The 25,246-nt window shown below is 41.6% G+C and overlaps 1 pseudogene; it reads left to right on the top strand.

Annotated features, from left to right (window-relative positions):
• The first annotated feature begins 13,492 nt into the window (after positions 1–13,492).
• LOC142169025 (galacturonosyltransferase 8-like) lies at positions 13,493–15,834 on the top strand (annotated as a pseudogene).
• Positions 15,835–25,246: the final 9,412 nt, after the last annotated feature.

Genomic DNA, 25,246 nt, shown 5'->3' with positions numbered 1-25,246 from the left:
TACTACACCTGCGCAGCCTGCTAGAGGTAGAGGACATGCGGGTAGAGGACGTCCTAGAGGGGGACGTTAGGCCCGCTGTTATGCTTTTCCTGGTAGGGCCGAGGTCGTTGCACCAGATGATGTCGTTACAGGTATGGTCCCGATTTGTCATATAGATAGATAAATTTTATTTGATCCGGGTCCTATTTAATGCTATGAGTCATCCCATCTCTCTTCATATATGGATATGTTTTGTGATTCATGTACTCTGTTTATGTGTCTACACCTGTTTGGGTGGGGTTCTAATGTGGTAGACCGTGTCTATCATTCTAGTTTGTACAATTTGAGGGTTATGAGACTAGGATGGAATATCTATTACTTAATCAGGTGGGTTTTGATGTGATTTCTGGACGGTTTGGCCATGACTTATGATTGAGGTACTCTACAATCATGGGGAGTCTGTTACGTGTTATGATTTTGTTTCATGGGATTGAGTTAGTTAAAGATTTTTAGATGATGGGATGTCTATCCTATTGATGATTTAGAGTTGAGGATGGGATCCTCATGTTTCTATGTGGATCGTTACGTTTGGACATGGCTACGTGCCATAGTGGGGTTGTGTTAGGATGAGATTCATTGTGATGAATTTGTGTGTTTTGCTTCTCCCTTGTGGAGATGGATTCATAGTATGGTGCTGATAGGGAGTTGTGCCTGTCGGACTTGTTTGATAGTTCTTTCATATGTTCCTCATTGCGCCGTATGTGACTAGGTGGCGTCTGGTGTGTCTTGTTGGTCGGATGAGTGATTATGAGTTTTCACATATTTCTTACATCATTATCAGTGTCATGAAGGTTTGGGACCAGGTTCTAGTTGATACAAGGTTATTTACTGGTATTGGGTTTGATAATGGGCAGCTATTATGGTTGGCGGTGTTGCTATGGGCTTGTGAGCGATGAGTTACGTCGTGTGGTTATGCCCTGTGAATATACTTATGATATGTTGCAGCCGGTTGAGGTTGATACATTGTGTTTATGTGAGAATAGGATCTTTGGGGGATGCTTGTACATTGAAACTTGGTTCTAAGGCTTATCGTTATAGGTAGAAGGAATAATCTATAGTCGAGATGGTGTTGCTTGGCTTAAGTAGATTGGGGTGACGTGGGATCACCCGCGTGTATGTGTATGGTGAGTTTATACAGTGATTTGATGATTTTGGAATGATTCTTGGCACGTTCAAGGACGAACGTTTGTTTAGGAGTGGCAGAATGTAACGACCCGACCAATTATTTTGATCATTTACATTTTTGTTCGGTAGTTCGAGGCTGCGAGTAGCTTCATGTTATGTATTATAAATTGCGTGTATGGTCGATTTTAATTTTCGAGTGGTTCGAGATTGATTTGAAAGAATGATTCTCATATTATAAGCCTTATAAGAATCAGTAACAAGAGATAGACACGAGTAGAGGAAAGTGTTCCACAATCTTTTTCCATTACTCAAAGGAGATTCTTTTACAGTTTTCAAAATATCACAAGTTCATAATTACGAGATAAAACATGTTTGCCAAATACCAATACTTCTAGTTCATTACCCAACATCTACCACCACCCACAATATGTCTACGAACCTCTAAGTACAACAGAAAGGTAGTATGGAAGTGTCGACGACAAGGCCCCGACTATACCTCAAAATACAATGTACAATGTCAAGTGACATAAGGCCCGGAACAGAATAGGGCTCGCCAAAACTTGTTGAGTAGAGAGTAACTGCTAACGAGGGTCAAAGCTACCCGCTAACGAACCACCTGCATCGATTAAAGATTTAGCGCCCCCGTGAAAAGGGACGTTAGTACATATGGAATAGTACTTGTATGTAAATCTAAATATCCTCTCATGAAATAGAATACCAATATAAGAAGGGGAAGCCATGAAAGCATCAAGTAACAATCAATGATATCCAAATGCCAAGTTAAAACATAACAATTTTAAAAATACGAAAATAATATTATTTTTGGTTGGTGGGGAGATCATTAGCACTGATATACCACAGTGTTTTTAGCACGGAGTTCGATCACACCCGATCGGCTAGGCCATCTATCTACAAACAATGTGGATTGACATGGTGATGCGAAAAAAGGTGTTACCAAGAGTAGGAACCACCATGTGCGAGACATGGAGTCCGATCTCCACCCGATCGGCTAGGCCGCTTTCCCACATATGCCATGTTGTCTACTTCTAATCCAAGGCTAACATCAATCGCATCCCAATTAAGGGGAATAATAGCAACACATCAATCTCATCCCAATTAAGGGAAATAATCACAATCCACTCCTACACCGGCACGTGTAGTTTCAGGTGTGGGCCATTACAAGCCACCCTTCCTCGGCTCGCTAATGATACTCCCAAAAACAATTTTTCTTTGCACACAAAGGAAATAGAAATACAAACACATTCATATCATAACCTTTCACCCCATATATAACTCCATTAGTACTTTCAACTACTCGTAACATCATTTTTTTATTGGGCTCTCTTGGCCATTCATAGAGTTCTTCATTCATGGCACGTTGGCCGTATTTCATATTCCACACTTTCATTTCTTTACTTTCAAGGATCATCATCATAAATATCAATATATAGAATATTTCGTAAATCATAACTTTAAATTCATTAGTAATGAAGGTTTTTAACACAGTGGATTTCTCTCCCAAGTATGGATCAACATGACTTGCAATCGCAACACATGTAAACAAATCATAAACGAGTGAGACACCATTTATTCTTGAAATATTTTTTCCCAAAAGGGCAATACACAATTTCAACTAATGAGTATGTAAGAACGCAAACCACATTGGAAATACTTGTAAATGAGAGCATGGTGCCTTACGATTGAAATATGAATTCAAATCAAATGTACTAGTTACAACAACCATGGCCACATTTTATATCTCACTCACTTTTTTCGCTTTCAAGCATCATCGTAGTTTATCAACAATAAGAGCATTTAGAAATCAAGACTTGATATGTATATGAACAATATGAATCTTAAGCACATTGGGTTTTCCTTCCAAATTAAGCCTAACAAGCTTTCATTTGAAACACAAATTGGAGTCATAACATTTAATGCATAAACCATACTTGAACACATTCTCAAAAGAGATCATGATATGATAGGAACAATTGGAACACATTTTGAGTACATATACCTTTCGACACAACACTTATTTAGAATAATCGAATTTATTAGGAACAACTTCGGAACATAGGAACTAGGAACATGGGTCAACCATTCTTGAATCTTACGGGAACATCATGGAATTCGATTCTACAAGAAAGAAGTTTAGCCAACATATCTTTCTTGAGCTTTTCTTAAGTTACTACAACGTCCCAACACTTATAGCAATATAAATCTACAGGAAGATAGCGAAAATCGGATAATAATTAGAAGGAATCTATGGTATAACTCTCTTGGGAATTTTCTCAAACACCTACTATGCAAAATCGACTAGAAAGCTCTACAATGGTAATCCCTTCCCCCCCCTCAACCAATTTCAACAAGAAACTACCCGAAATAGTTCAAAAACCCCACATACTACCTCATATTGGCACATGCTGGCCTATCTCCAACCCTACAACATACTTAGACCCATAACATCTTGCATGGAAGATTGGGAGAAAGATTTACCTGGATAGATGATGGTCTAGTGAATGACTTCCTTGATTCTTGAAGATTGGGGCAAGAGTAGATGAGTAGTATTGCTAGGTATTCACCCTCTCTCTCTAAGATACTCTCACTTTTCTCTAAAACATTAGATATTTTCTTTCAAAATGAGCCTTAAAGGCTTTTAATCAAAATGTGGTCAGGTTATAAAAAAAGAAAAATGGATCCTCCAAACTCAACTATGCGCTCGCATAGTTGACCGAAGAAAAAATATGCGGCCCACAAAAATGATACCTAAAGCTGGGCTGGCCTGGGCAAGTCTACGGCCAGGTCTGTGGTCCCCAGACTAGTTATGCAGCCACAAAATGGACCGCAGAATTACCCTCCAAAATTCTTCATGCTAAATCTGCGACGGAAGTGTGGACCGCGAAACAGATATGCGATCGCATAATGGACAGCAAAATGACCTTCAAAATTCAATAATTATTCTGCTCAACTCCGCGATGATTATGCGGCCCGCGAAATGGTTCTGCGGTTGCGAAATTGACCGCAGAATTGCCTTCTTCTGCCAAAAATTTCCATCAACTCCTCAGTGCATTATTCAATCCAAAACCTCTGTACCGCGCCGAGCAATTATCTACAACCTTAGAACACCTTAGCCTACCTCGGCACCACAAAACCTTAAATTCCTTGCCGAAAATTTACGGGGCCTTATAACATGTAACAATTAAGACATGGAATAAAATAATTAATAAATACGGGAAAGCATGGAAACAACTATTTTGACGACGTATATACACTTGTCACCTCGCATATACGCCGTTACACACATAATTCACATAACATATAGTTCAAGGTTTCCTAATTCCCTCAAATCAAGGTTATACCCAACACATACCTCGCTCCGCAAGCAAATCAAAGCTCAACCGGGGCCTTTTCTCTAACATTTGCCTCCAAACCAATCGAATCTAACCAAAATCGACTTAATATCAACAAACAATGCGAGGAAAATCAATTATAATGTATAAGTCAACCCCGTGCCCACTTGGTCAAAACCCGAGATTTGGACAAAATCTAATTATCCATTCACCCCCGAACCCGATTATGTGATTAGTTTTGAAATCCGACCTCAATTTGAGGTCTACCTGAATCCCTAATTTTCTACCATTAAAGACCATAGATTAAGGATAGAAATCAATGGGTGACGATGGAAACGGAGGAAAATGAGTTAAAATATACTAACCTATGAAATGGTGATGAACTTTCTCTTCAAAATTGCCTCTAGGCCGAGCTCTATTGTGAAGATTATGAAAACTGGGTGAAATCCTGTGTTTTGAACATTTTAAATCGCTGGCATCTGGTCTTCATCGCGTTCGCGAAGGACCTGACGCGATCGCGAAGCATAACAGCCCTATAGGCCTTCGTGTTCACAATGGCTCTGCCCCCTGGCTTTCGCGTTCGCGACCCTATGATTGTGTTTGCGTAGAACACTACCTAGCTCCCCCAGAATCCCCCACAAAGCTTAGCGTTCACGTGTGGGTGGTCGCGTTCGTGAAGGGTAAGCCCCGCAAAGCTTCGTGTTCGCGAACTGTCGCCCGTGTTCGTGTAGAGTAAACTCACCCCAGCCCCAAGCTCCCCTTTACGATTGCGAGAGTGGCTTAACGATCGCGAAGCACAAAACACCAGACACCAACAGACTCCAAACCAGCAATAGCCTAAGTCCAAAAATCACTCCGCTTATCCGAAACTCACCCGAGCCCCTCAGGATCCGAACTAAATATACACACAAGTATAATAACATCATACGAACTTGCTCGCATGATCAAAACATCAAATTAACACCTAGAATTAAGAATCAGATATAAAAATGAATGATAATTTCAAAGAAACTCAAGAACACGCAAAATGTACAACCGAACGTTCGAATCACGTCAAATCCACTCCGTTTTGTACCAAATTTTGCACACAAGTCATAAATACTGAAATGAACCTATACCAAGTTTTGGAACCGAGATCCAAACTTGGTAGTAGCAAAGTCAACCTACAGTCAAACTTAGGATTTCTTTTAAACCTTCAAATTACTAGTTTTCAATAAATTACGTTAAATCAAGTTAGGGACTACCAAATTCGATTCCGAGCATACGCCCAAGTCCCAAATCACGATACGGACCCACCGAGACCTTCAAAACACTGATTTGGGTCTGTTTACACAAAATATTAACCGTAGTCAACTCAATTCATTTTTAAGGGTAAATTTCACTTTTATATCAATTTTTCGCATAAATGTTTTTTGAAAAAAGACATGGACTGTTCACGCAAATCGAGAAAATCTAAACGGAGCTATTCATGGTCTCGGAACACAGAAATGAAGGATAAAACTGAAAATGACCTATCGGGTGATCACATTCTCCACCTTTAAAACAAACGTTCATCCTCAAACGGACATAGAAAAGTACCTGGACTGGTGAAAAGGTATGGATATCTACTCCGCATGTCCGACTCGGACTCCCATGTGGCTGCCTTGATCGGCTGACCCCTCCACTGCACTCGAACTGAAGGATAACTCTTAGACCTCAGCTGTCGATCCTGCCGGGCTACAATGGCCACCGGCTCCTCCTCATAAGTCAAATCCTTGTCCAATTAGACTGAGCTAAAACCTAACACATGGGATGGATCACCATGATACTTCAGGAGCATGGACACATGGAAGACTGGATGGATTGCTGATAAACTAGGTGACAATGCTAGCTTGTAGGCCACCTCAACCACTCTGTCAAGAATATCAAATGGTCTGAAATACCTAGGGCTCAACTTACCCTTCTTTTCGAACCTCAACACACCCTTCATGGGTGAAACCCGGAGCAACACCCTCTCTTCAACCATGAATGCAACATCACGAATTCTATGGTCGGCATAACTCTTCTACCTAGATTGAGCGCTGCGAAGTCGATCCTGAATAATCTTGACCTTTTCCAAGGCATCCTGAATTTAATCGGTATCAAACAATCGAGCCTCTCCGACCTCGAACCATCCAATTGGCGAATGGCATAGCCTCCCATATAATGTCTCATAGGGTTCCATGTTGTACGCAAACTCCGCAAGCAGCAAGATCTGATTCCAAGAACCATTAAAATCCATAACGCACGCGCGGAGCATTTCTTCTAGTATATGAATAATGCGCTCGGACTATCCGTCTGTCTAGGGTGAAATGTTGTACTCAACTCAACCTGTGTGCCTAACTCATGTTGTATGGCCCTCTAGAAGTGCGAGGTGAACTGTGTACCTCGATTAGAAATGATAGACATGGACACACCGTGAAGACGGACGATCTTGCAGATGTAGATCTCAGCTAACCACTCTGAAGAATAGGTAACTGCCACTGGAATAAAATATGTCGACTTGGTTAACCTGTCCATAATGACCCATATCTAGTCGAACTTATTCTGAGTTAGTGGAAGTCCAACAACAAAATCCATAGTAATATGCTCCCACTTCCACTCAGGAATCTCTAGCCTTTGAAGCATACCACCAGGACTCTGATGATCGTACCTTACTTGCTGACAATTAAAACATCGAGCTACATGTACAACTATATCCTTCTTCATCCTCCTCCATCAATAATGTTGCCACAACTCCTGATACATCTTGGCTGCACCCTGATAAATAAAATATCGGGAACTGTGGGCCTCTTCAAGAGTCAACTCACGAAGCCCATCCATATTGGGCACACAAATACGACCCTGCATCCACAAAACCCCATCATCTCCAACAGTAACTTGCTTGGCACCAACATGCCACACTGTGTCCTTAAGGACAGGCAAATTAGGGTCATCATACTGATGCTCTCTGATGTGCTCATACAAGGAAGACCGAGAGACAGTGCAAGCTAGAACGTGACTGGGCTCCAAAATATCCAACCTCATGAACTGATTGGACAAAGCGTGAACATCTGATGCAAGCAGCCTTTCACCAACTAGGATATATGTCAGGCTACCCATACTCACGATCTTTCTACTCAAGGCATCAGCCACCATATTGTACTTCCAGGATGATACAAAATGGTGATATCATAGTCTTCAACAGCTCCAACCACCTCGTATGCCTCAAGTTAATATCATTTTGTTTGAATAAATACTATAGACTTCAATGATCCGTGAATACCTCACACGATATGCCATAAAGCTAGTGCCTCCAAATCTTTAGCGCATGAACAATGGCTGCCAACTCTAACCGGCGATAATAACTCGCCAAACCTAGGAAACTCCGGATCTCTGTAACTGAAGTAGGTCTAGGCCAGTTCTGAACTTCCTCAATCTTCTTAGGATCTACTTTTATGCCCTCTGTCGATACAATATTTCCCATCAAGGCCACTAGGTCTAACCAAAACTCACACTTCGAAAACTTAGCATATAACTAACTATCTCTCAGAGTATGAAGTACAATCCGAAGATGTTCCTCATGCTCCTCTCGGCTGCGGGAGTAGATCAAGATATCATCAATGAATGCGACCACAAAAAAATCCAACTAGGGCTTGAATACCTGGTTCATCAAATCCATAAATATTGTTGGGGCATTTGTCAACCTAAATGACATCATTAGGAACTCATAATGCCCATACCGAGTTCGAAAAGCTGTCTTAGGGACATCCGATGCCCCAATCTTTAACTGATGGTAGCCACACCTCAAATCAATCTTCAAAAACATCTTGGCACCCTGAAGCTGATCAAATGAGTCATCGATCCTCGGCAATGCATACTCATTGACCCACCTTTCTTTTTCACAAACAACACGGGCGCACCCCAGGATGAGACACTAGGTCTAATGAATCCCTTATCAAGCAAATCTCGCAACTGCTCCTTCAATTCCTTTAACTCCGGTGGGGCCGTACAGTATGGTGGAATAGAAATGGGTTGAGTGTCCGGATCCAAATCAATACAAAAGTCAATATCTCTGTTGGGTGGTATCCCCGGCAGATCTGTAAGAAATACCTCTGGAAACTCACGCACGACCGGTACCGAATCCATGGAAGGAGCCTCCACACTCGAATCATGAACATAGGCCAAATAAGCTAGACACCCCTTCTCGACCATACGTCGAGCCTTCACATAAAAAATAATCCTGCTGGTAGAATGGCCAGGAGTCCCTCTCCACTATAATTGAGGCAACCCCCGCATGGCTAAGGTCACCGTCTTGGCGTGACAATCCAATATATCATGATAAGGTGACAGCTAATCCATACCAAAGATAACATTAAAATCTACCATATCGAGAAGTAGAAGATCTATGCTAGTCTTAAGACTCCGAATAGTAACTACACACGAGTGATAGACATGATCTACAATAATAGAATCTCTCACGGGCATGGAGACATACACAGGAGCACTCAAAGATTCACGAAACATAACTAGATATGAAGCAAAATAGGATGACACGCAGGAATAAGTAGAGCCTAGATCAAATAAAACTGAAGCATCTCTATGGAAAATTAGAACAATATCTGTGATAACGGTGTCAGATGACTCATCCTCAGGTCTAGCTGGGAAAGCATAAAATCAGGGCTAGGCCCCACCACTCTGACATATGTCTCTGAGACGGTCTTTAGCTGGCTGGCCTCCACCTTTAGCGCCCTGACCTCCACCTCTAATGGCCTGACCTCCACCTCTGGCTGCCTGACCCATGCCTCTAGCTCGCTGAGCAGGCGGTGGAGAAACCGGTGCCGGAACCATGGCACGAGAACTGTGTTATGGCATGTCACCCAGCAATCTCAAACAGAACCTCCTGATGTGACCAGTACCTCCACACTCAAAACACCCATCCTGCTACTGTGGCTGCTGAAGCTGAAGCTAACCCGAATGGGCCGGATAACAAATATGATAGCTCTGAATCGGAGGGAAACTGATAGGAGCTAATGGTGCACGGTAGACTAGCTGCCCATAATGAGATACATAAGGACCACGACTCTCTGAAGCACTGTGAGATACCTGAAGTGCTAACTGAAATGGCCTGGGAGGATGGGCTCTACCAAAAGTACCCTTGTATCCAGATAAGGCACCACTAAAACTACCGGAATGACGAGGCCTCTTATCAGACACCGGCCCCCTCTCCTGAGCATGGACCATCTTAATACATCTAGTAATATCTATAGCCCTTTGGAAAGTAATATCATCTCTAGTCTCATTGGCCATCTGTAGCCTGATAGTGAAAGTGATCCCATCAATGAATCTCCTCACTAGCTCCCTCTCAGTAGGGTAAAACAATGGCATGGCGAGCTAGGCCTACAAATCGAGTCTCGTACTGGCTAACAATCATACTACCCTACTGAAGATGCTCAAACTACCTGCGGTAATCCTCTCAGAGTGACAGGGATGAACTTCTGTAGAAACAGTTGTGAAAACTGATCCCAAGTAAGTGTAGGCGAACCAACCGGTCTAGCCAACATATAATCTCTCCACCATATCTTGGCGGAACCAATCATGTGAAACACTGCAAAATTGACCCCATTGGTCTCAACTATACCCATGTTCCGTAGCACCTCGTGGCAGCAGTCTAGATAATCTTGTGGGTCCTCAGAATGTGCACCACTAAAATTAACATGAAAGAGCTTTGTAAACTTATCCAAGCTCAACAAAGCCTCAGAAGATATAGTGGGCCTATCACCGGCCTGTGCCGCAAAAATCGGCCGAACCACCCCAACTGGCGGGGCTGCTGGAGTCTGATACTGGGGAGCCATCTGCTCCGGGGTGTGAGTAGTAGAAGTCTGTGCTCTTCCTCCAGCCTGAGAGATGGCTGGTGCCAAGGGAAAAGTTACATCCTGGGCTATACTCTCCATAAGGCCCACCAAACGGACTAGATCATCATGAAGCACTTGAGTGGCTATGAACCCCTCCGGGACCTGAGCTGGTCTGATGGGTACAGTCTGAGCTGGAACCTCCTCATCATGATCAATCTGAGCCTCCCCTGCAGGTGTTGCTGCTCGAGCTCTAGGCTGAGCTCTGCCTCTACCTCGGCTCCTAGATCGACTTCGGTCTCTTCCCCTGGTAGTAGCTGCCACATGGTGCTCTGACTCCTGTCCAACCGTAGATGATGTGCGTGTTCTCGCCATCTGCGAGAGAACTAGTGACGAGGATAAGGCCGGTCAATTACAATAACCTATAAGTAGTATAATAATAATAATAATAATAACAATAGGAAAGGAACACAGGAAATAATGACAAAGCAGTTAACTGATGAACGCAAAATCAATTCTCGAAATCAGAAATATAAGTCCTCAAAACCTGATATGAAAATACTGAATGATAACACAATGCAACAATGAATACAACACACATAATCCTTTGTGGCGCGCAACCCGATCCCATCGTAAAAATACAATCCTCCCTTATTTCACCATATCAATATTAAGAATAACATGTAAAATCTGTTGTTGGGCTCAACCCGATCCCACCATATAATTAGAATCAATATCATAATCCTCCCTTATTTTACCATATCAAAATCACATATAAAATTCGTTACGGCGTGCAACCCGATCCGACCATATCAATATCAATCCTCCCTTATTCCACTTGTTGCGGCGTGAAACCCGATCCATAAAGAAAATCAATAAATGTAATCAATTCAACAATTCAATTCACAAAAATTTCTACGATTAAGAAATATGAAAGCAAAGCAATAAGGAACCCCATGCCAAATCAAGGAATGCTACAATTAATACAAAGCAACAAGACAAGCCAAATATATGACGGTTAAAGTGTACAAGTAAGACAATTAAGGCAAGTAGCAATTAATCATGGGATCATGGAAGAAATGAATATTTCAATACAAGAGTAATTAATGACAAGTAACAAGTTACGGCATAGAAAGCAACTAAAGCATGTAACAGTTAAGACATGGAATAAGTTAATTAATGAAATACGGGAAAGCATGGAAATAACTATTTTGATGGCATATATACACTCGTCACCTCGCATATACACCGTTACACATATAATTCACATAAAATATAGTTCAAGGGTTCCCAATTCTCTCTAATCTAGGTTAGACTCAACACTTACCTCGCTCTTCAATCAAATCAAAACTCAACCGGGGCCTTTCCTCTAATATTAGCCTCCAAACCAATCAAATTTAACCAAAATTGACTTAATATCAAAAATAATGCGAGGAAAATCAATTACAACACATAAAGTTAAGATCTTTAAACGTTTTTTCAAAATTCAACAAAAGTCAACCCCGGGCCCGGTTGGTCAAAACTTGACATTCGAACCAAAACCCAATTACCCATTTACCCCCGAGCCTGATTATGTGATTAGTTTCAAAATTCGACCTCAATTTGAGGTCTAAATCTCAATTTTACAAAACCTCCTCAATTCTACCCAAATCCCTATATGGAAGAGCATAGATTAAGGTTAGAAATCAATGAGTGTCGATGGAAATGAAAGAAAATAAGTTAAAGTATACTAACCTATGAAATGGTTGTGAAATTTCTCTTCAAAATCGCCTCTAGGCCGAGCTCTAACGTGAAGATGGTGAATAATGGGTGAAATCCCGTGTTTGGAACATCTTAAATCACCGGCGTCAGGTCTTCATCGCGTTCGTGAAGTACCTGACGTGATCGCAAAGCACAACAGCCCTATAGGCCTCTGCGTTTACGAGATGCCCTATGCGTTCGCGATGGATCTGCCCCTTGGCCTTCGCGTTCGCGACCCTATGATCGTGTTCACGTAGAACACTGCCAAGCTCCCCCAGAATCCCCATAAAGCTTCATGTTCGCGTGTGGGTGGTCGCGTTAGCGAAGGGTAAGCCCCCCGAAGCATCGTATTCGCGACCTGTTCCCCGCGTTCGCGTAGAGTAAATCCACCCCCAGCCCAAGTTCCCCTTCGCGATCGCGAGAGTGGATCTGAAACTCACCCGAGCCCCTCGGTATTTAAACCAAGCATGCACACAAGTGTAATAACATCATACAAACTTGCTCGCGCAATTAAAACATCAAAATAACACCTATAACTATGAATCGAATATCAAAATGAATGATATTTTCAAAAAAACTCAAGAACATGCAAATTTTACAATCGGGTGTCCGAATCACGTCAAATCAACTCCGTTCTGCACTAAATTTTGCAGACAAGTCATAAATACTAAAATAAACCTATACCAAGTTCCAAAACCGAGATCCGAACCCGGTATCAATAAAGTCAACATTCGGTCAAACTTATGAATTCTTTTAGACCTTCAAATTACTAGTTTTCAACAAATTACGTTAAATCAAGTTAGGGACTTCCGAATTCGATTCTGGGTATATGCCCAAGTCCCAAATCACGATACGGACCCATTAGAACCTTCAAAATACTGATCCAGGTTCGTTTACATAAAATATTGATTGTAGTCAACGCAATTCATTTTTATCAATTTTTCACATAAATATTTTTTGAAAAAGACACGGATGGCGCACGCAAATTGAGGAAGGCTAATTGGAGCTATTCGAGATCTCAAAATATAGAAATGATGGCTAAAACTGATTGGATTTAATTATCGTCCCCACAGTGATTGGATTTAAACAATGCTCAAGTAATTTCTAGCTTAACGTTATTCGGGATGATCAAAACTTGAGTTGTAATAATTATGAACTACGTTTAACTACTATAATTAATCAATTGACAATTACCAGCAAGGAATTAGAGATTCGCAGAGTGGTTTCTTATAAATGTGAGGAATAAGGATGTAACTCTAGTTTAATTCACTCTAATGTTCTAATGATTCTCACGAATTTATTCGATGATTAGTTCAAAAATGTAGTCACGACTCCTCTCTCGATTAAATCTTAACTCTACGAGATGAACTAATATAAGCACTGTGAAAAATGCAAGCATGCGTTAATGGATTGGTCCTTAGGAAAACGTCTCTCGAATATTCTCCTAACTTGATTTAATCAACGATTCAACAAGCTCTTTCGATTACTTAAGAGAATCAATGAATTAAATCAATCAAGATAATTCAAAGTTAATCACCAATATATTCCTCTTTCGATTAAATAACCTGACGAATGAAGTTGCAACAGTTCAAAACTTCATAAACGAATTCAAGCACGAACTAGAGTTAAAATCCACAAATATTTATCTAACCACCATATCCGTCAAACCTCAAGAAAAATTACTCCATAATCATGGAGGAAGTCATCAAAATTATAATTAAAGAATAAGAAAGCATCAATCTAACTTTACCATCCAAACTCTCATCTTGAATCGATGGAAAGATGATGAAATCCCGTGTCTTCTAGCCTCAAATACTCTCCCAACGCTTACAAGGTCAAAAGTTCCTTTAAAAACGTCTTTTTGGTGTATTTATACCATGTAGGAGTGGGCCCAGGCGATGTTACCTTTTCCTAGCCAAAACAGGAAAAATACTCTGAGAAAATTACACAAGAGCACTACCCCATGCGGCGCGCCAATGCAAATTTTCCATAGTGTTTCCATTTTATCAATTTTTGATATCCAGACTCGGCTCCCAACCCCCGAAAGTGATCCCGGTTTAATCTCTTGGGCTTTTACTCAGATTTTAAAGCTCCAACTTGTTCAATTTAGCTCCCAAATATCTTTTTAAATCGAAATCACTTCCTACAAGGCATAAAATACGTAATAAATGCAATACACTAACATTTAAACTCAAACACAAGTAAATGCAGTAATTGGAGTGCAAATTATGGCTAAAACATGTGATTCTAGCCTACCATCAAGTCACATATTAATAAAAGAACCTACAAAAAGTATCAAATAGGGAGAATGGGGCTCAAATACATAAAACGACAAGGAGAGAATTGCCCATCCGGAAAAATACAGCGATGATGACCCTAAGCCTGAATTTGAAGACCCTTATTTATACCATTATGCCTTATTTTCGAATAATGTCATTACAGAGTGTCTGTGGTTGTGAATTCAGTGATAAAGAATGCAGAGGAGCCACCGAAACATGTGTTCCATATTGTTACTGACTAGATAAATTTAGCTGCAATGAAAGTTTGGTTTAAGATAAGGCCAATTGGGAAAGCCCACATTTAAGTCAAATTTGTGGAGGAATTTAAATTCTTAACGTCCTCTTATTTACCAGTGCACCGGCAGCTTGAATCAGTAAATTTACAGAAATTTTACTTTCAAAACAGAGCAGAAAATGCAACAAAAGATGTGAAGAATATGAAGTTTAGGAATCCCAAGTACTTGTCAATGCTAAATCACTTAAGATTTTATTTGCCAGAGATGTATCCAAGGCTTCATCGTATTGTGGAGTATTGATATTGATGGAAAGGTCAATGGGGCAGTTGACACTTGATTTGGATCTTTTTATCGCTACGCTTAGTATTTGAATTTCTTGTATCCTCTCATTCAGGAGATGTTCAATCCTAAGGCTTGTGACTGGGCATTTGGGATGAACATTTTTGACCTTGATGCTTGGAGGCATGAAAAATCCACCGAGAAATATCATTGGAACTTGATGAGTTTTGTTTTTGTGCTTAATTTTACCTCTGCTAGTTGATTGTTTATTCTATCAGCTATTCTAGCTTAGAAAGTGAAAGATCGAGTTTGAGAACTCAATGCAACATAACCCATTTGTCTTACTGAGGAATTCCTTTTTGTCAAATTATCTCTTTTAATCAGAATGAGGATTGGAGTTTGTGGAAGTTGGGAACACTTCCACCTGGATTAGCTACCTTCTACTCAACAACAAAATCATTGGATAAATCATGGCATGTGCTTGGTCTTGGCTACAATTCGAGTATAATCATGGATGAGATCCATAATGCTGTTGTGATTCACTTCAACGGGAATATGAAGCCTTGGCTGGACATAGCCATGACTGTATGGGGTAAAATATGTTCATATTTAATGATCGCATGAGAAAATGACACGTGGAGCCGAACACAAAAGATAGTCAGACCCGAAAGCAATGATCTCGCTTGTCATCGGAAAGAATGATATTCATAAAGGCAAAATAAATGTCTGTCATCCGGTAGCATTCAATGAAAAATATTCTATAGCATTAAGTGCATGATCTGTTATAGAGAATATGACATTCACTGCCCACCGTTACACATTCTTCAATGGCTCTTATAATTATCATTTAAGAGGGGCTTGATCCTAGGACCTTGTTCCCTAGGTGTAACTATAAATAGTGACCTCAATTATCATTGAAAGGGGGACGAATTTTCTAACAAGCATACACTATATTCTATCAAAAGCTCAATAACATTTGACCTTCTTGTTTATTTATATTGTCCTTACTGCCTCTAGAAGCTCTGCGCCTAGGACTGAGATATTTGTAGTTTTACTTCAATTTCAAGGTTGTCTTACATTTTTATCTGATTAATTTACTATTTTTGGATCAAACCGATTCACTTGTCTATAAACCACGTATAAATTCAACTGTATTATTTTACGGGTAAACAGTTCGGCGCCTACCATGGAACATAGGCCGTCGTGTAATTGACTTGATCCCTGCATCTATTACTAACTTGTTTGATTCTTTGTTCTTAGGAAAAAAATATTAAAAATGGTAGATAGTGGTGTCAACAACACACACAATATTGAGGCCCAAGGAACTCAGCCTCAGCACAAAGATTCCATCAGTGGTACCCACAATGAGGGGAACGAGGCCGTGCCGGTTCACGGCGGGCAATATCCCCGACACGTTCGGGAGGCAACCCCTGATGATGTTGAAGATGAGCACGTCATTGAAATAGTAAAGATCCTGAGGGAATAACAAAGGGCCATTATGGGCCATCTCTCGCGGCAGGATCATGTTATGACGGAATTAAAACAGGTGTTGTCGGGTGCTTCCAACAATGTGGATGGACAAGGTGTAGTTCCTCCCTGTGCTCCCACAAATCAAACAATACTGAGGGTCGATAACAACACCCTGAGGGGCAAAGTCGGATTTGATAGGGCTGGGGGGAATGTGGCGGACCCGGTAACAAAAATGAGAATGATCCCATTAAAACCGAACTTATGCAGTTTATGAGGGAAATGAACGCCCGAATGGATCAAATTTTGGGCGCACCACCAGTGCTAAAAGGGCCGGACTCAGATAAGTACGCATAATTGCCGTTCAAACCAAGCGCAACACTAGAATTGATCCCGAAACAGTTTAAAATGTCGGACATGCCGAAGTATGATGGGACTTCAGACCCTCAAGAGCATATAACCACCTATACAACGACGGTGAAGGGGAACGATTTGGCTCCCCACGAAATTGAGTCAGTCTTACTGAAGAAATTCGGGGAGACCCTTACGAAGGAAGCCCTGCCATGGTATTCGCTCTTGCCCGAGCACCCTATAGACTCCTTCGAGATGCTCGCGGACACTTTCATCAAGGCCCATACTGGGGCCAGAAAGGCACAGGCCCGAAAGGCCGACATATTCAGGATTGCACAAGGAGAGTCCGAGTTGCTGCGAGAGTTTGTGACCAAATTCTAGAAGGAAAGAATGTTGCTACCGGCCGTACCAGATGAATGGGCAGTTGAAGCATTCACCAACGGTTTGAACCCGAAAAGTTCCGACGCTACCCGAAAGATGAAAGAAAGTATGCTCGTGTTCCAGGAAACAACATGGGCAGATGTTCAGCACCGGTATGAATCAAAGATAAGAATCGAAGATACTCTGCTCGGTTTTCTGGCATCAACCAAGGGTCGAGACCGAAAGAAGAATAAATATAAGTCAAGAGATGATTTTGACTTGGATCGACAGTCTTCAAGGGGTCGATTTTTGCCCTATTAATAGGCCGATGGACGCGGCAAAGGTTTTCGATCATCGGATAGATTCGCCACAGATAGGAGAGCTGATCACGACCGAACAATACGTCACTGCAAGACTAGGAGACATCAGGTTCCCGAGATTCCTCTTATCCCAAGCTTTCCGAGTACAACTTTAATGTCAGCGTAGTGGAGCTGGTGTCGGCTATGAGTAATATCAAAGAGGCTTGGTTTCCAAAGACTATGAGATCTGATCCCAGTTAAAGTGATCCGAATTTGTGGTGCGAATAATATGGGACCAATGGTCACCAGATAGCGGACTGTCGGCATTTGCGTGAAGAGGTGATGACATTGATAAAGAATGGTCATCTTAGAGAATTTTTAAGTGACCGGGCTAAAAACAATTACGGTCGCAAATCGTGATAATGTAGAACCTTCAAAAGCAGAAGAAGATCCCCTGCGCCTGACGATTAACATGATTTTTGGGGGGAACGATATTAACGAGGTTACATTCTCGGCGGCAAAAAAAATGAAGGTGTTAGTGACCCACAGTAAGAGACTCCGGAAAGTTGCTGAACACGACATTACTTTCACGGAGGAAGACACATATGGATTGTTTCTACCGCACAACGATACGTTGGTAATTTATTTAAATGTCTTAGATTTTAAAATTAAACGTGTTCTGGTGGACCTAAGAAGTTCGCCCAACATTATACAATGTAGGGTGTTGGAGCAAGCCAAGCTCACCGGAAGCAGCATTCCGGTCACATAGCTCCTCGCCTGATTCAATCTAGCAAGTGTGATAACCTGATGGGAGATCTTGTTGCACACGAATACCGAGGGGGTGATGAAGATGACCCTTTTCGAGGTGGTGGACGGTGACATGGGCTACACTATTATTATGGGTAGACCATGGTTACACAAGATGAAGGTTGTGCCATCAACATATCACCAATTGCTAAAATTCCCAACTCTCGAAGGAATTAAACAAATAAGAGGCGATCAACTGGCAACAAGGGAGATGAACGCAATGTCAATTTCAAGTAATAATGGGAAGGAGCATGCGACATAGTTACTCAAGGTTTGAACGAATGAAGTTCGGTGGCATCACGACAGCTAAAGCAGAATTTAATTGAATATCCATCAGTAACCTGGGCCGATGTACATAATCGGTACCAGTCAAAGATCAGGGTCGAGGATGATCAATTGAGGACCCCTTTCGGTTCCGTTTATCCAAACACACCCATCGGTAGATCTCAAAGAGATATCGACATAGATCCCTGATCGAAGAGAGATCGGTATCAACCATACAACATAGATCATAGAAACAACAGCCCAGGATGCAATCCCATCCGAAATGATCGAAGGAACGATCGAGGACAGAGCTATCGAGGGCTCATGAGCAAAAGTGGCTTCGATAAACATGCCGAATCCATAGAAACACCACGATTATCAGAATACAACTTCAGCATCGACGCATCAGGTATTGTGTCAGCCATTGGGAGAATCAAAGATACTAGATGGCCCAGACCCCTACAAACCGATCCATCCCAAAGAAATCCCAATCAAATATACAAATACCATGGTACACATGGTCATAGAACCGAAGACTGCAGATAACTAAGGGAGGAGGTGGCCCATCTATTCAATGAGGGTCACCTTCGAGAATTCTTGAGCGACTGAGCTAAAAACCATTTTAGAGACAGGGATGCAAACAGGAAAAACGAGTAGGAAAAACCACAGCACGTGATTCACATGATCATTAGTGGGGTCGATATTCCACAAGGGCCCGTGTTCAAACGCACTAAAGTATCAATCACCAGGGAAAAACAAACTCGAGACTATGTGCCAGAAGGCACTTTATGATTCAATGATGAGGAAGCAGAAGGGATCTCACAACCCCACAATGATGCTTTGGTAATCTCTATCCTTATGAAAATAATTCAGTTTAAATGTGTTTTAATTGATCCAGGAAGCTCGGCCAATATTATTCGATCGAGGGTCGTAGATCAAACAAAATCCATGGCGGAAGAACTCGAACAAGTCGCATTGTTCAAAAATTTCTTAAAGAGAAAGTTCCACTTGGGGACTAGACTACATCCCGAACTCAGGTGTAGGTTTATTGAATTTCTCAGACTTAATGCCGATTATTTTGCGTGGTCACATGCGGATATGACAGGTATCCTGCCGGATGTGGTTGTGCACAAAGTAAGTCTGGATCCTAACATCCTTCCGGTGAGACAAAAAAAATGTCCTATTGCCGAGGTCAGGAATAAATTCGTCAAGGAAGAGGTAACTTGCTTGCTTGATATTGGTTCAATCTGAGAGTTAAAGTATCATGACTAGTTAGCTAACGTAGTAGTAGTTCTAAAGAAGAATAATAAATTTCGCATGTGCGTAGACTATAAGGACTTAAATAAGGCGTGCCCAAAAGACTCGTCCCCATTGCCAAACATTGATCAAATGACTGATGTGATAGCCAGGCACGGGTTAATGAGTTTCCTCAATGCTTACTTCGGGTACAACCAAATCAAGATGAACCCGAAGGATCAGGAAAAAACTTTGTTCATCACGAACTTCGGCACATATTGTTACAATTTGATGCCCTACGGGCTAAAAAATGTCGGAGCCACCTAGCAACGGCTCGTAAACAAATTATTTGACAAATAAATAGGGAAAGCTATGGAAGTTTACATAGATGATATTCTAGTTAAGTCTTTGAACGCAGGTGATCATCTTAGACACTTGTAAGAAACTTTTGACATCTTAAGGAAGCATAACATAAATCTTAATCCCGACAACTGTGCATTTGAGGTCAGCTCTAGTAAGTTCCTGGGATTCCTGGTGTCATAAAGGGGGATCGAGGTTAACCCCGATAAAATCAAAGCCATCGAAGACATTCCAGACCAACTATCAAGTGTAAAAGAGGTTTAAAGGATAACAGGGAGACTGGTCGCTTTGAGCAGATTCATTTCCTAATCTTCAGAAAAATGCCATCATTTCTTTGCACTCCTCAAAAAGAAGAATAACTTTGAATGGACATCGGAATGTTAGTAGGCTTTGAAGGATCTAAAAAGGTATTTTTCAAGTCCTGCGTTACTGTCAAAACCGGAGGAAGGTGAACAACTACAGATCTACTTAGTGGTATCGGAGGTAGCGGTAAGTATCGTTTTAGTCCGTCAAGTTGAAGGTACGCAATCTCCTATTTATTATGTAAGTAAAATTTTGATGGGAGAAGAAATTCGCTACCCACATCTGGAAAAATTGGCCTTAGCCCTCATAGTCGCCGCTCGAAAGCTAAGGCCTTATTTCCAAAGTCACTCGATAATTTTGGTGACAACCTTTCCCCTGCGGAATATTCTTCATAAACATGAACTCTCAAGTAGGTTGTCCAAGTGTGCCGTCGAAATGAGCGAATTTGACATAGAATATAAACCCAGGACTGCAATTAAGTCACAGGTTTTGGCCAACTTTGTGGCCGATTTCAGTGCGGGATTATTACCTTTGACTACCAAAGAAGTAGTGATGGTGTCAGAATCGACATCGGGAGTTTGGACCCTATTCACGGATGGAGATTCCAACGTGAAGGGGTCCGGGTTAGGCATAGTACTAACCATGCCTTCGGGAGAAACCTTAAGACATGCCATAAGAATAGGTAATGAACACAAGGAGGAACACATGCAACAATAGGTAATGAAGGTCAAGACTCTGCTTGCTCGGTTTTGGGAGTGGTCAATTATGCATATCCCGAGGAAAGAGAATGCAAATGTAGATGCACTAGCTAACCTTACCTCCTCTACGAAAATGAAAGGATCATACTCCGGTATGGTCAATTATGAGGTAAACGTGACTAATTTGGTCTGGGATTGGAGAAACGAGATTATTGACTATCTCGAGCACAGGAAATTGCCTGTAGATCCTAAGGCATCTCGGGCCTTGCGTATTAAAGCAGCTCGATACAGCTTTAAGGGGGTTCAAATGTACAAAAGATCTTTCCAAGGCCCGTTGGCCCGATGTTTGGGATCCTCCAAAACTAATTATGTTATGCGAGAAGTCCACAAAGGGATTTGCAGAAATCACTCAAGCGCAGATTCCTTAGTGTTAAAATTTATTAGGGTAGGATACTATTGGCCCCGGATGGAACAAGACGCCAAAGCTTATGTTAAAAAATTCGATAAATGTCAACGCAACACATCATTGGTACATCAACCAGCGGATCCATTGCACTCAGTTTTGTCACCATGGTCATTCATGAAATGGGGAATGGATATCGTCGGACCACTGCCACTGGCCCCCAGTAAGGTAAGATTTCTTTTGATTTTAACTGACTATTTTTCTAAGTGGGTTGAAGTAGGTCATTATCAGAAGATCAGCGAACGTGAAGTGATAGATTTCTTGTGGTAGAACATAATTTGCAGATTTGGGATACCAAAAGAGATAGCCTACAACAACGGGCCACAATTTATAGGCGCAAAGTCACGAAGTTTTGAAGATTTGAACATCAAGAGGATCACATCATCACCCTATCATCTGAGCGCAAATAGCCAAGTAGAATCAATAAACAAGGTGATTATACAAAGTCTCAAAAAGATATTAGAAGTAGCTAAAAGTAAATGTCCCGAAGATCTACCAGGTGTACTATGGGCGTACCGAACAACGGCCAAATCGAGCACGGGGGAGACTCATTTCTCTCTTGTGTACGGGGCAGAAGCCCTAATCCCGATGGAAGTAGGAGAGCCTACCATGAGGTATTTCTGGGCAAATGATGGGCAAATAGTGAAGCAATGTTAGTCAATTTGGAGGTGATCGATGAATGTAGGGACTTGGCGTATATAAGGGTGTCATCCTAAGAGCAGAGAATAGAGTGATATTACAATCAAAGAGCGTCCATTATTTCAAAGTAGGGGACTTGATTTTAAGGAAAGTAACTCAGAACACCCGTGATCTAAATGCGAGGAAGTTAGGTCCAACATGGGAAGGCCCCTACCGGGTTTCATCTGTCACCGGAAAAAGGGTCATACGAGTTAGAAAATCAAAATGGAGAAACGTTGCCAAGCAACTGGAATGTGGCACACCTCAAGAGATACTATTGCTAATGAACCTTGCTTGTACTGAAAGTATGCGTTGCACTCTTTTTTTTCTTCGTCCAGTTTTTGTCCTAATTTGATTTTCTGGCAAGGTTTTTAACGAGGCAACAACGGAAAGCATACTACGAAGGAAGCCTCGGTAGTAGTAATAAGACCTTCAAATGATAAGGCACACAAGAAAAGAACCATTGCGGAGCGATTAGATAGTCTTTTGTTCGATATAAAAGTTCCTACCGGGAAGTAAAGTTTGTTGTCGAACAGAGATTACTCGACCGTTCACAAGTGCAGACCACTGGGGGATAGGTAGATAATCTTTGGCTCGATAGCATAAATTTCTAAGGGGAAGGGAAGTTTGCTATCGAACTGAAGATTATCTAGCAATTCACTGGTAGAATCCTCGAAGATGTAAAACTTCTAGTGTTTAAATTCGCATTCTTCGCATTCGAACACTGGGGGAATGATATGAGGATACGGCAACAACGATTGCCACTTCGACTGAAATACGAAACCCGAAAAAATAGTTGTATCATCGGCACCGGAGATTGCATGTCCACCCCTTAGAAACAAGTTGTACAAGTTAGCCACAAGAAACGACAATTTCTTTTTAGCACAATGAATGCTTATGTACTTTTGAAAATGGAAGGAATAAAGTAAGGTTTGTTTACTTCTATCTTGTTTCTTGTCTGAACTATAAATTGATTGTATCATTTAAAAGTTAAACAATACTTCAAATGCTAGTGCCATAATGAACAGGAGATGTCCTCTTCAAGAGCACTATAAGCATAAGAGGGCCCTCTCTTATAAAAACCCTCACATTAAAGGGTTCATTTCGGAATAACTTATGCCCGAAATCCAAATGTTTTCGGGGGAAACACACCCAAATCCTTGCACAATTAAACGCAAACAGTAGAACTTGTGCAAACACTTATACGAAAAAAAGATGCAAAGAGCAAACATGCGCACATACTTAAACAAAAGGAGGCAAAAAGAAACTTATACTTGAACCTAAAAAGTGTCTCTATTTAAAATAAGTGTGCCAAATAGCACAAGTAAAAAAGTGTAAAAAAGAAAGCAAAAATTAAGCTGTTGCATCTCCGGAACCCGGAGGAAGAGAAGCATCTACGCCCCCAAAAGAAGTGGGTAGATCCGCCGCCAGTTCAATATCCCATCCCTCATTATTTGGGCCTTCAACATCATCACCTTTCAGTTCTTCTTCAGTTCCCAAGAACTCAGAACTAGAACCAGAAGAATCGGTAGCATCAGGCCGAGCAAGAAGACCCCTTTTTGCACCTAACTACAGCTCACGGGCCTTAGCGATTTTCGTATCAAAGTCAATGACACCCGCTTTGACCTCTTCCAAGATTTTTCTCCTCATGCTGTACATAGCATATGTTTTTTCAACAATGAGGGAAGCTACTCGGTGCTTAAGTTCCTCTTTAAGTCTGTCAACCTTAGCAGAAAGGTTATCTCGTGCAGATCTAACGGACCGGAGGCTGACATCAAGGTCACAGACAGTAGAGCTGAATATTCTATTGTGCTCAATGGTCCTCTTATGCTTCTACTCCAATTGGGCATACTGCGCCTCAGCATCAATAACTTCTTCAACCTTGGATTTTAAGGCCACCTTCAAATTATTCCATCTTTTAGCAGAGGAAGCCTCACGATCGGATGCAGGAAGAACGACATTATGGACTTCAACCCATTTGGCCTTAGCTTCTTCAAATTAAGCCCTCAACGGGGCAACGTCTTGGCTAAGGGTCACTACTTTTTTCTAGCCTTGCTGAAACCGAGCCTTTAACTCAACGGCCTCAACAGCTCATGCTTCCAATTCCGAGAAGCGACCAACAGTTTTATTTCGCTCGATCAAAAGTTGATCCCGTTCGGAGGTAAGTTCCTCCTTATCACGAATCAGCCTTTTGAGACCCTCGAAAGCAAGAAACATTGGCATGTAAAATGAAAATACAAATTCCAAATCCTACAATATCAAAGATAGTAGAAATAACGGAGGAAACAAAAAATATACTGTTGTTGCGTTGTGAATGGCATTGTTCAACAAACACTCACCCGAGAGAGCTTGTATTTTTTCCCTATCTTTTTGTGAAACCAAAGGCTTCAGATAGTTAGCAAGTTCCACCAGCCGGGATAACAGATGGCACCTGGTAGAAACTAAGAGGGTGACGCTCCTCCTCTTTTGGGGATCTTCGGAGGGGATATCATAATTTTTCCCCAGGTTCCCATGAACTGGGGACTGGGGAAGAGGGACATCCTCCTCTCGAGCAGTTGTGGCCGACAGAGATGATGTAGTAGTTGCTAGTGGTAGAGGCGGAGTTGGTGAAGAAGGAGATGAAGCTGATGACATTGAAGGATGAGAAGTGGTTCCGGCAAGTGCAGTGCTATTTTTTGGTTGCACATCAACCGAAGACGGAGGGACCAGGTACTCAGCCTCACAGTACCAGACACGGCGATTGGGATTCATAAACGAGAGTTGGCATTTTCCACCATATCATACTCCCCCTAGAGTGTCGAGGCATCGTCCTCGGTTGGTGTAATTAACTCAATAGATTGAGCATTCTGTTGAACTGAGGAAGGTCGTCTTCTATGTAGAGAATCCCCCTGCTCGCTGGCTTCTCCATCATCATTGACCACCATGGTGTCTATGGGATCTTCATAAATGCAAAATACTCATCGCAATTGCGACAATTCCTCTGTCTGGCACTACAGACCAGGATATGCACAGTGCAGTGCAGTTGTTGACTAGATTAGTAGCTGATCAGGCTTAGAGGCAGAA

Source organism: Nicotiana tabacum, chromosome 14, assembly GCF_000715075.1.
Source record: "Nicotiana tabacum cultivar K326 chromosome 14, ASM71507v2, whole genome shotgun sequence".
Taxonomy (NCBI): Eukaryota; Viridiplantae; Streptophyta; class Magnoliopsida; order Solanales; family Solanaceae; genus Nicotiana; species Nicotiana tabacum.
This window is presented reverse-complemented; position numbering and strand designations above follow the sequence as displayed.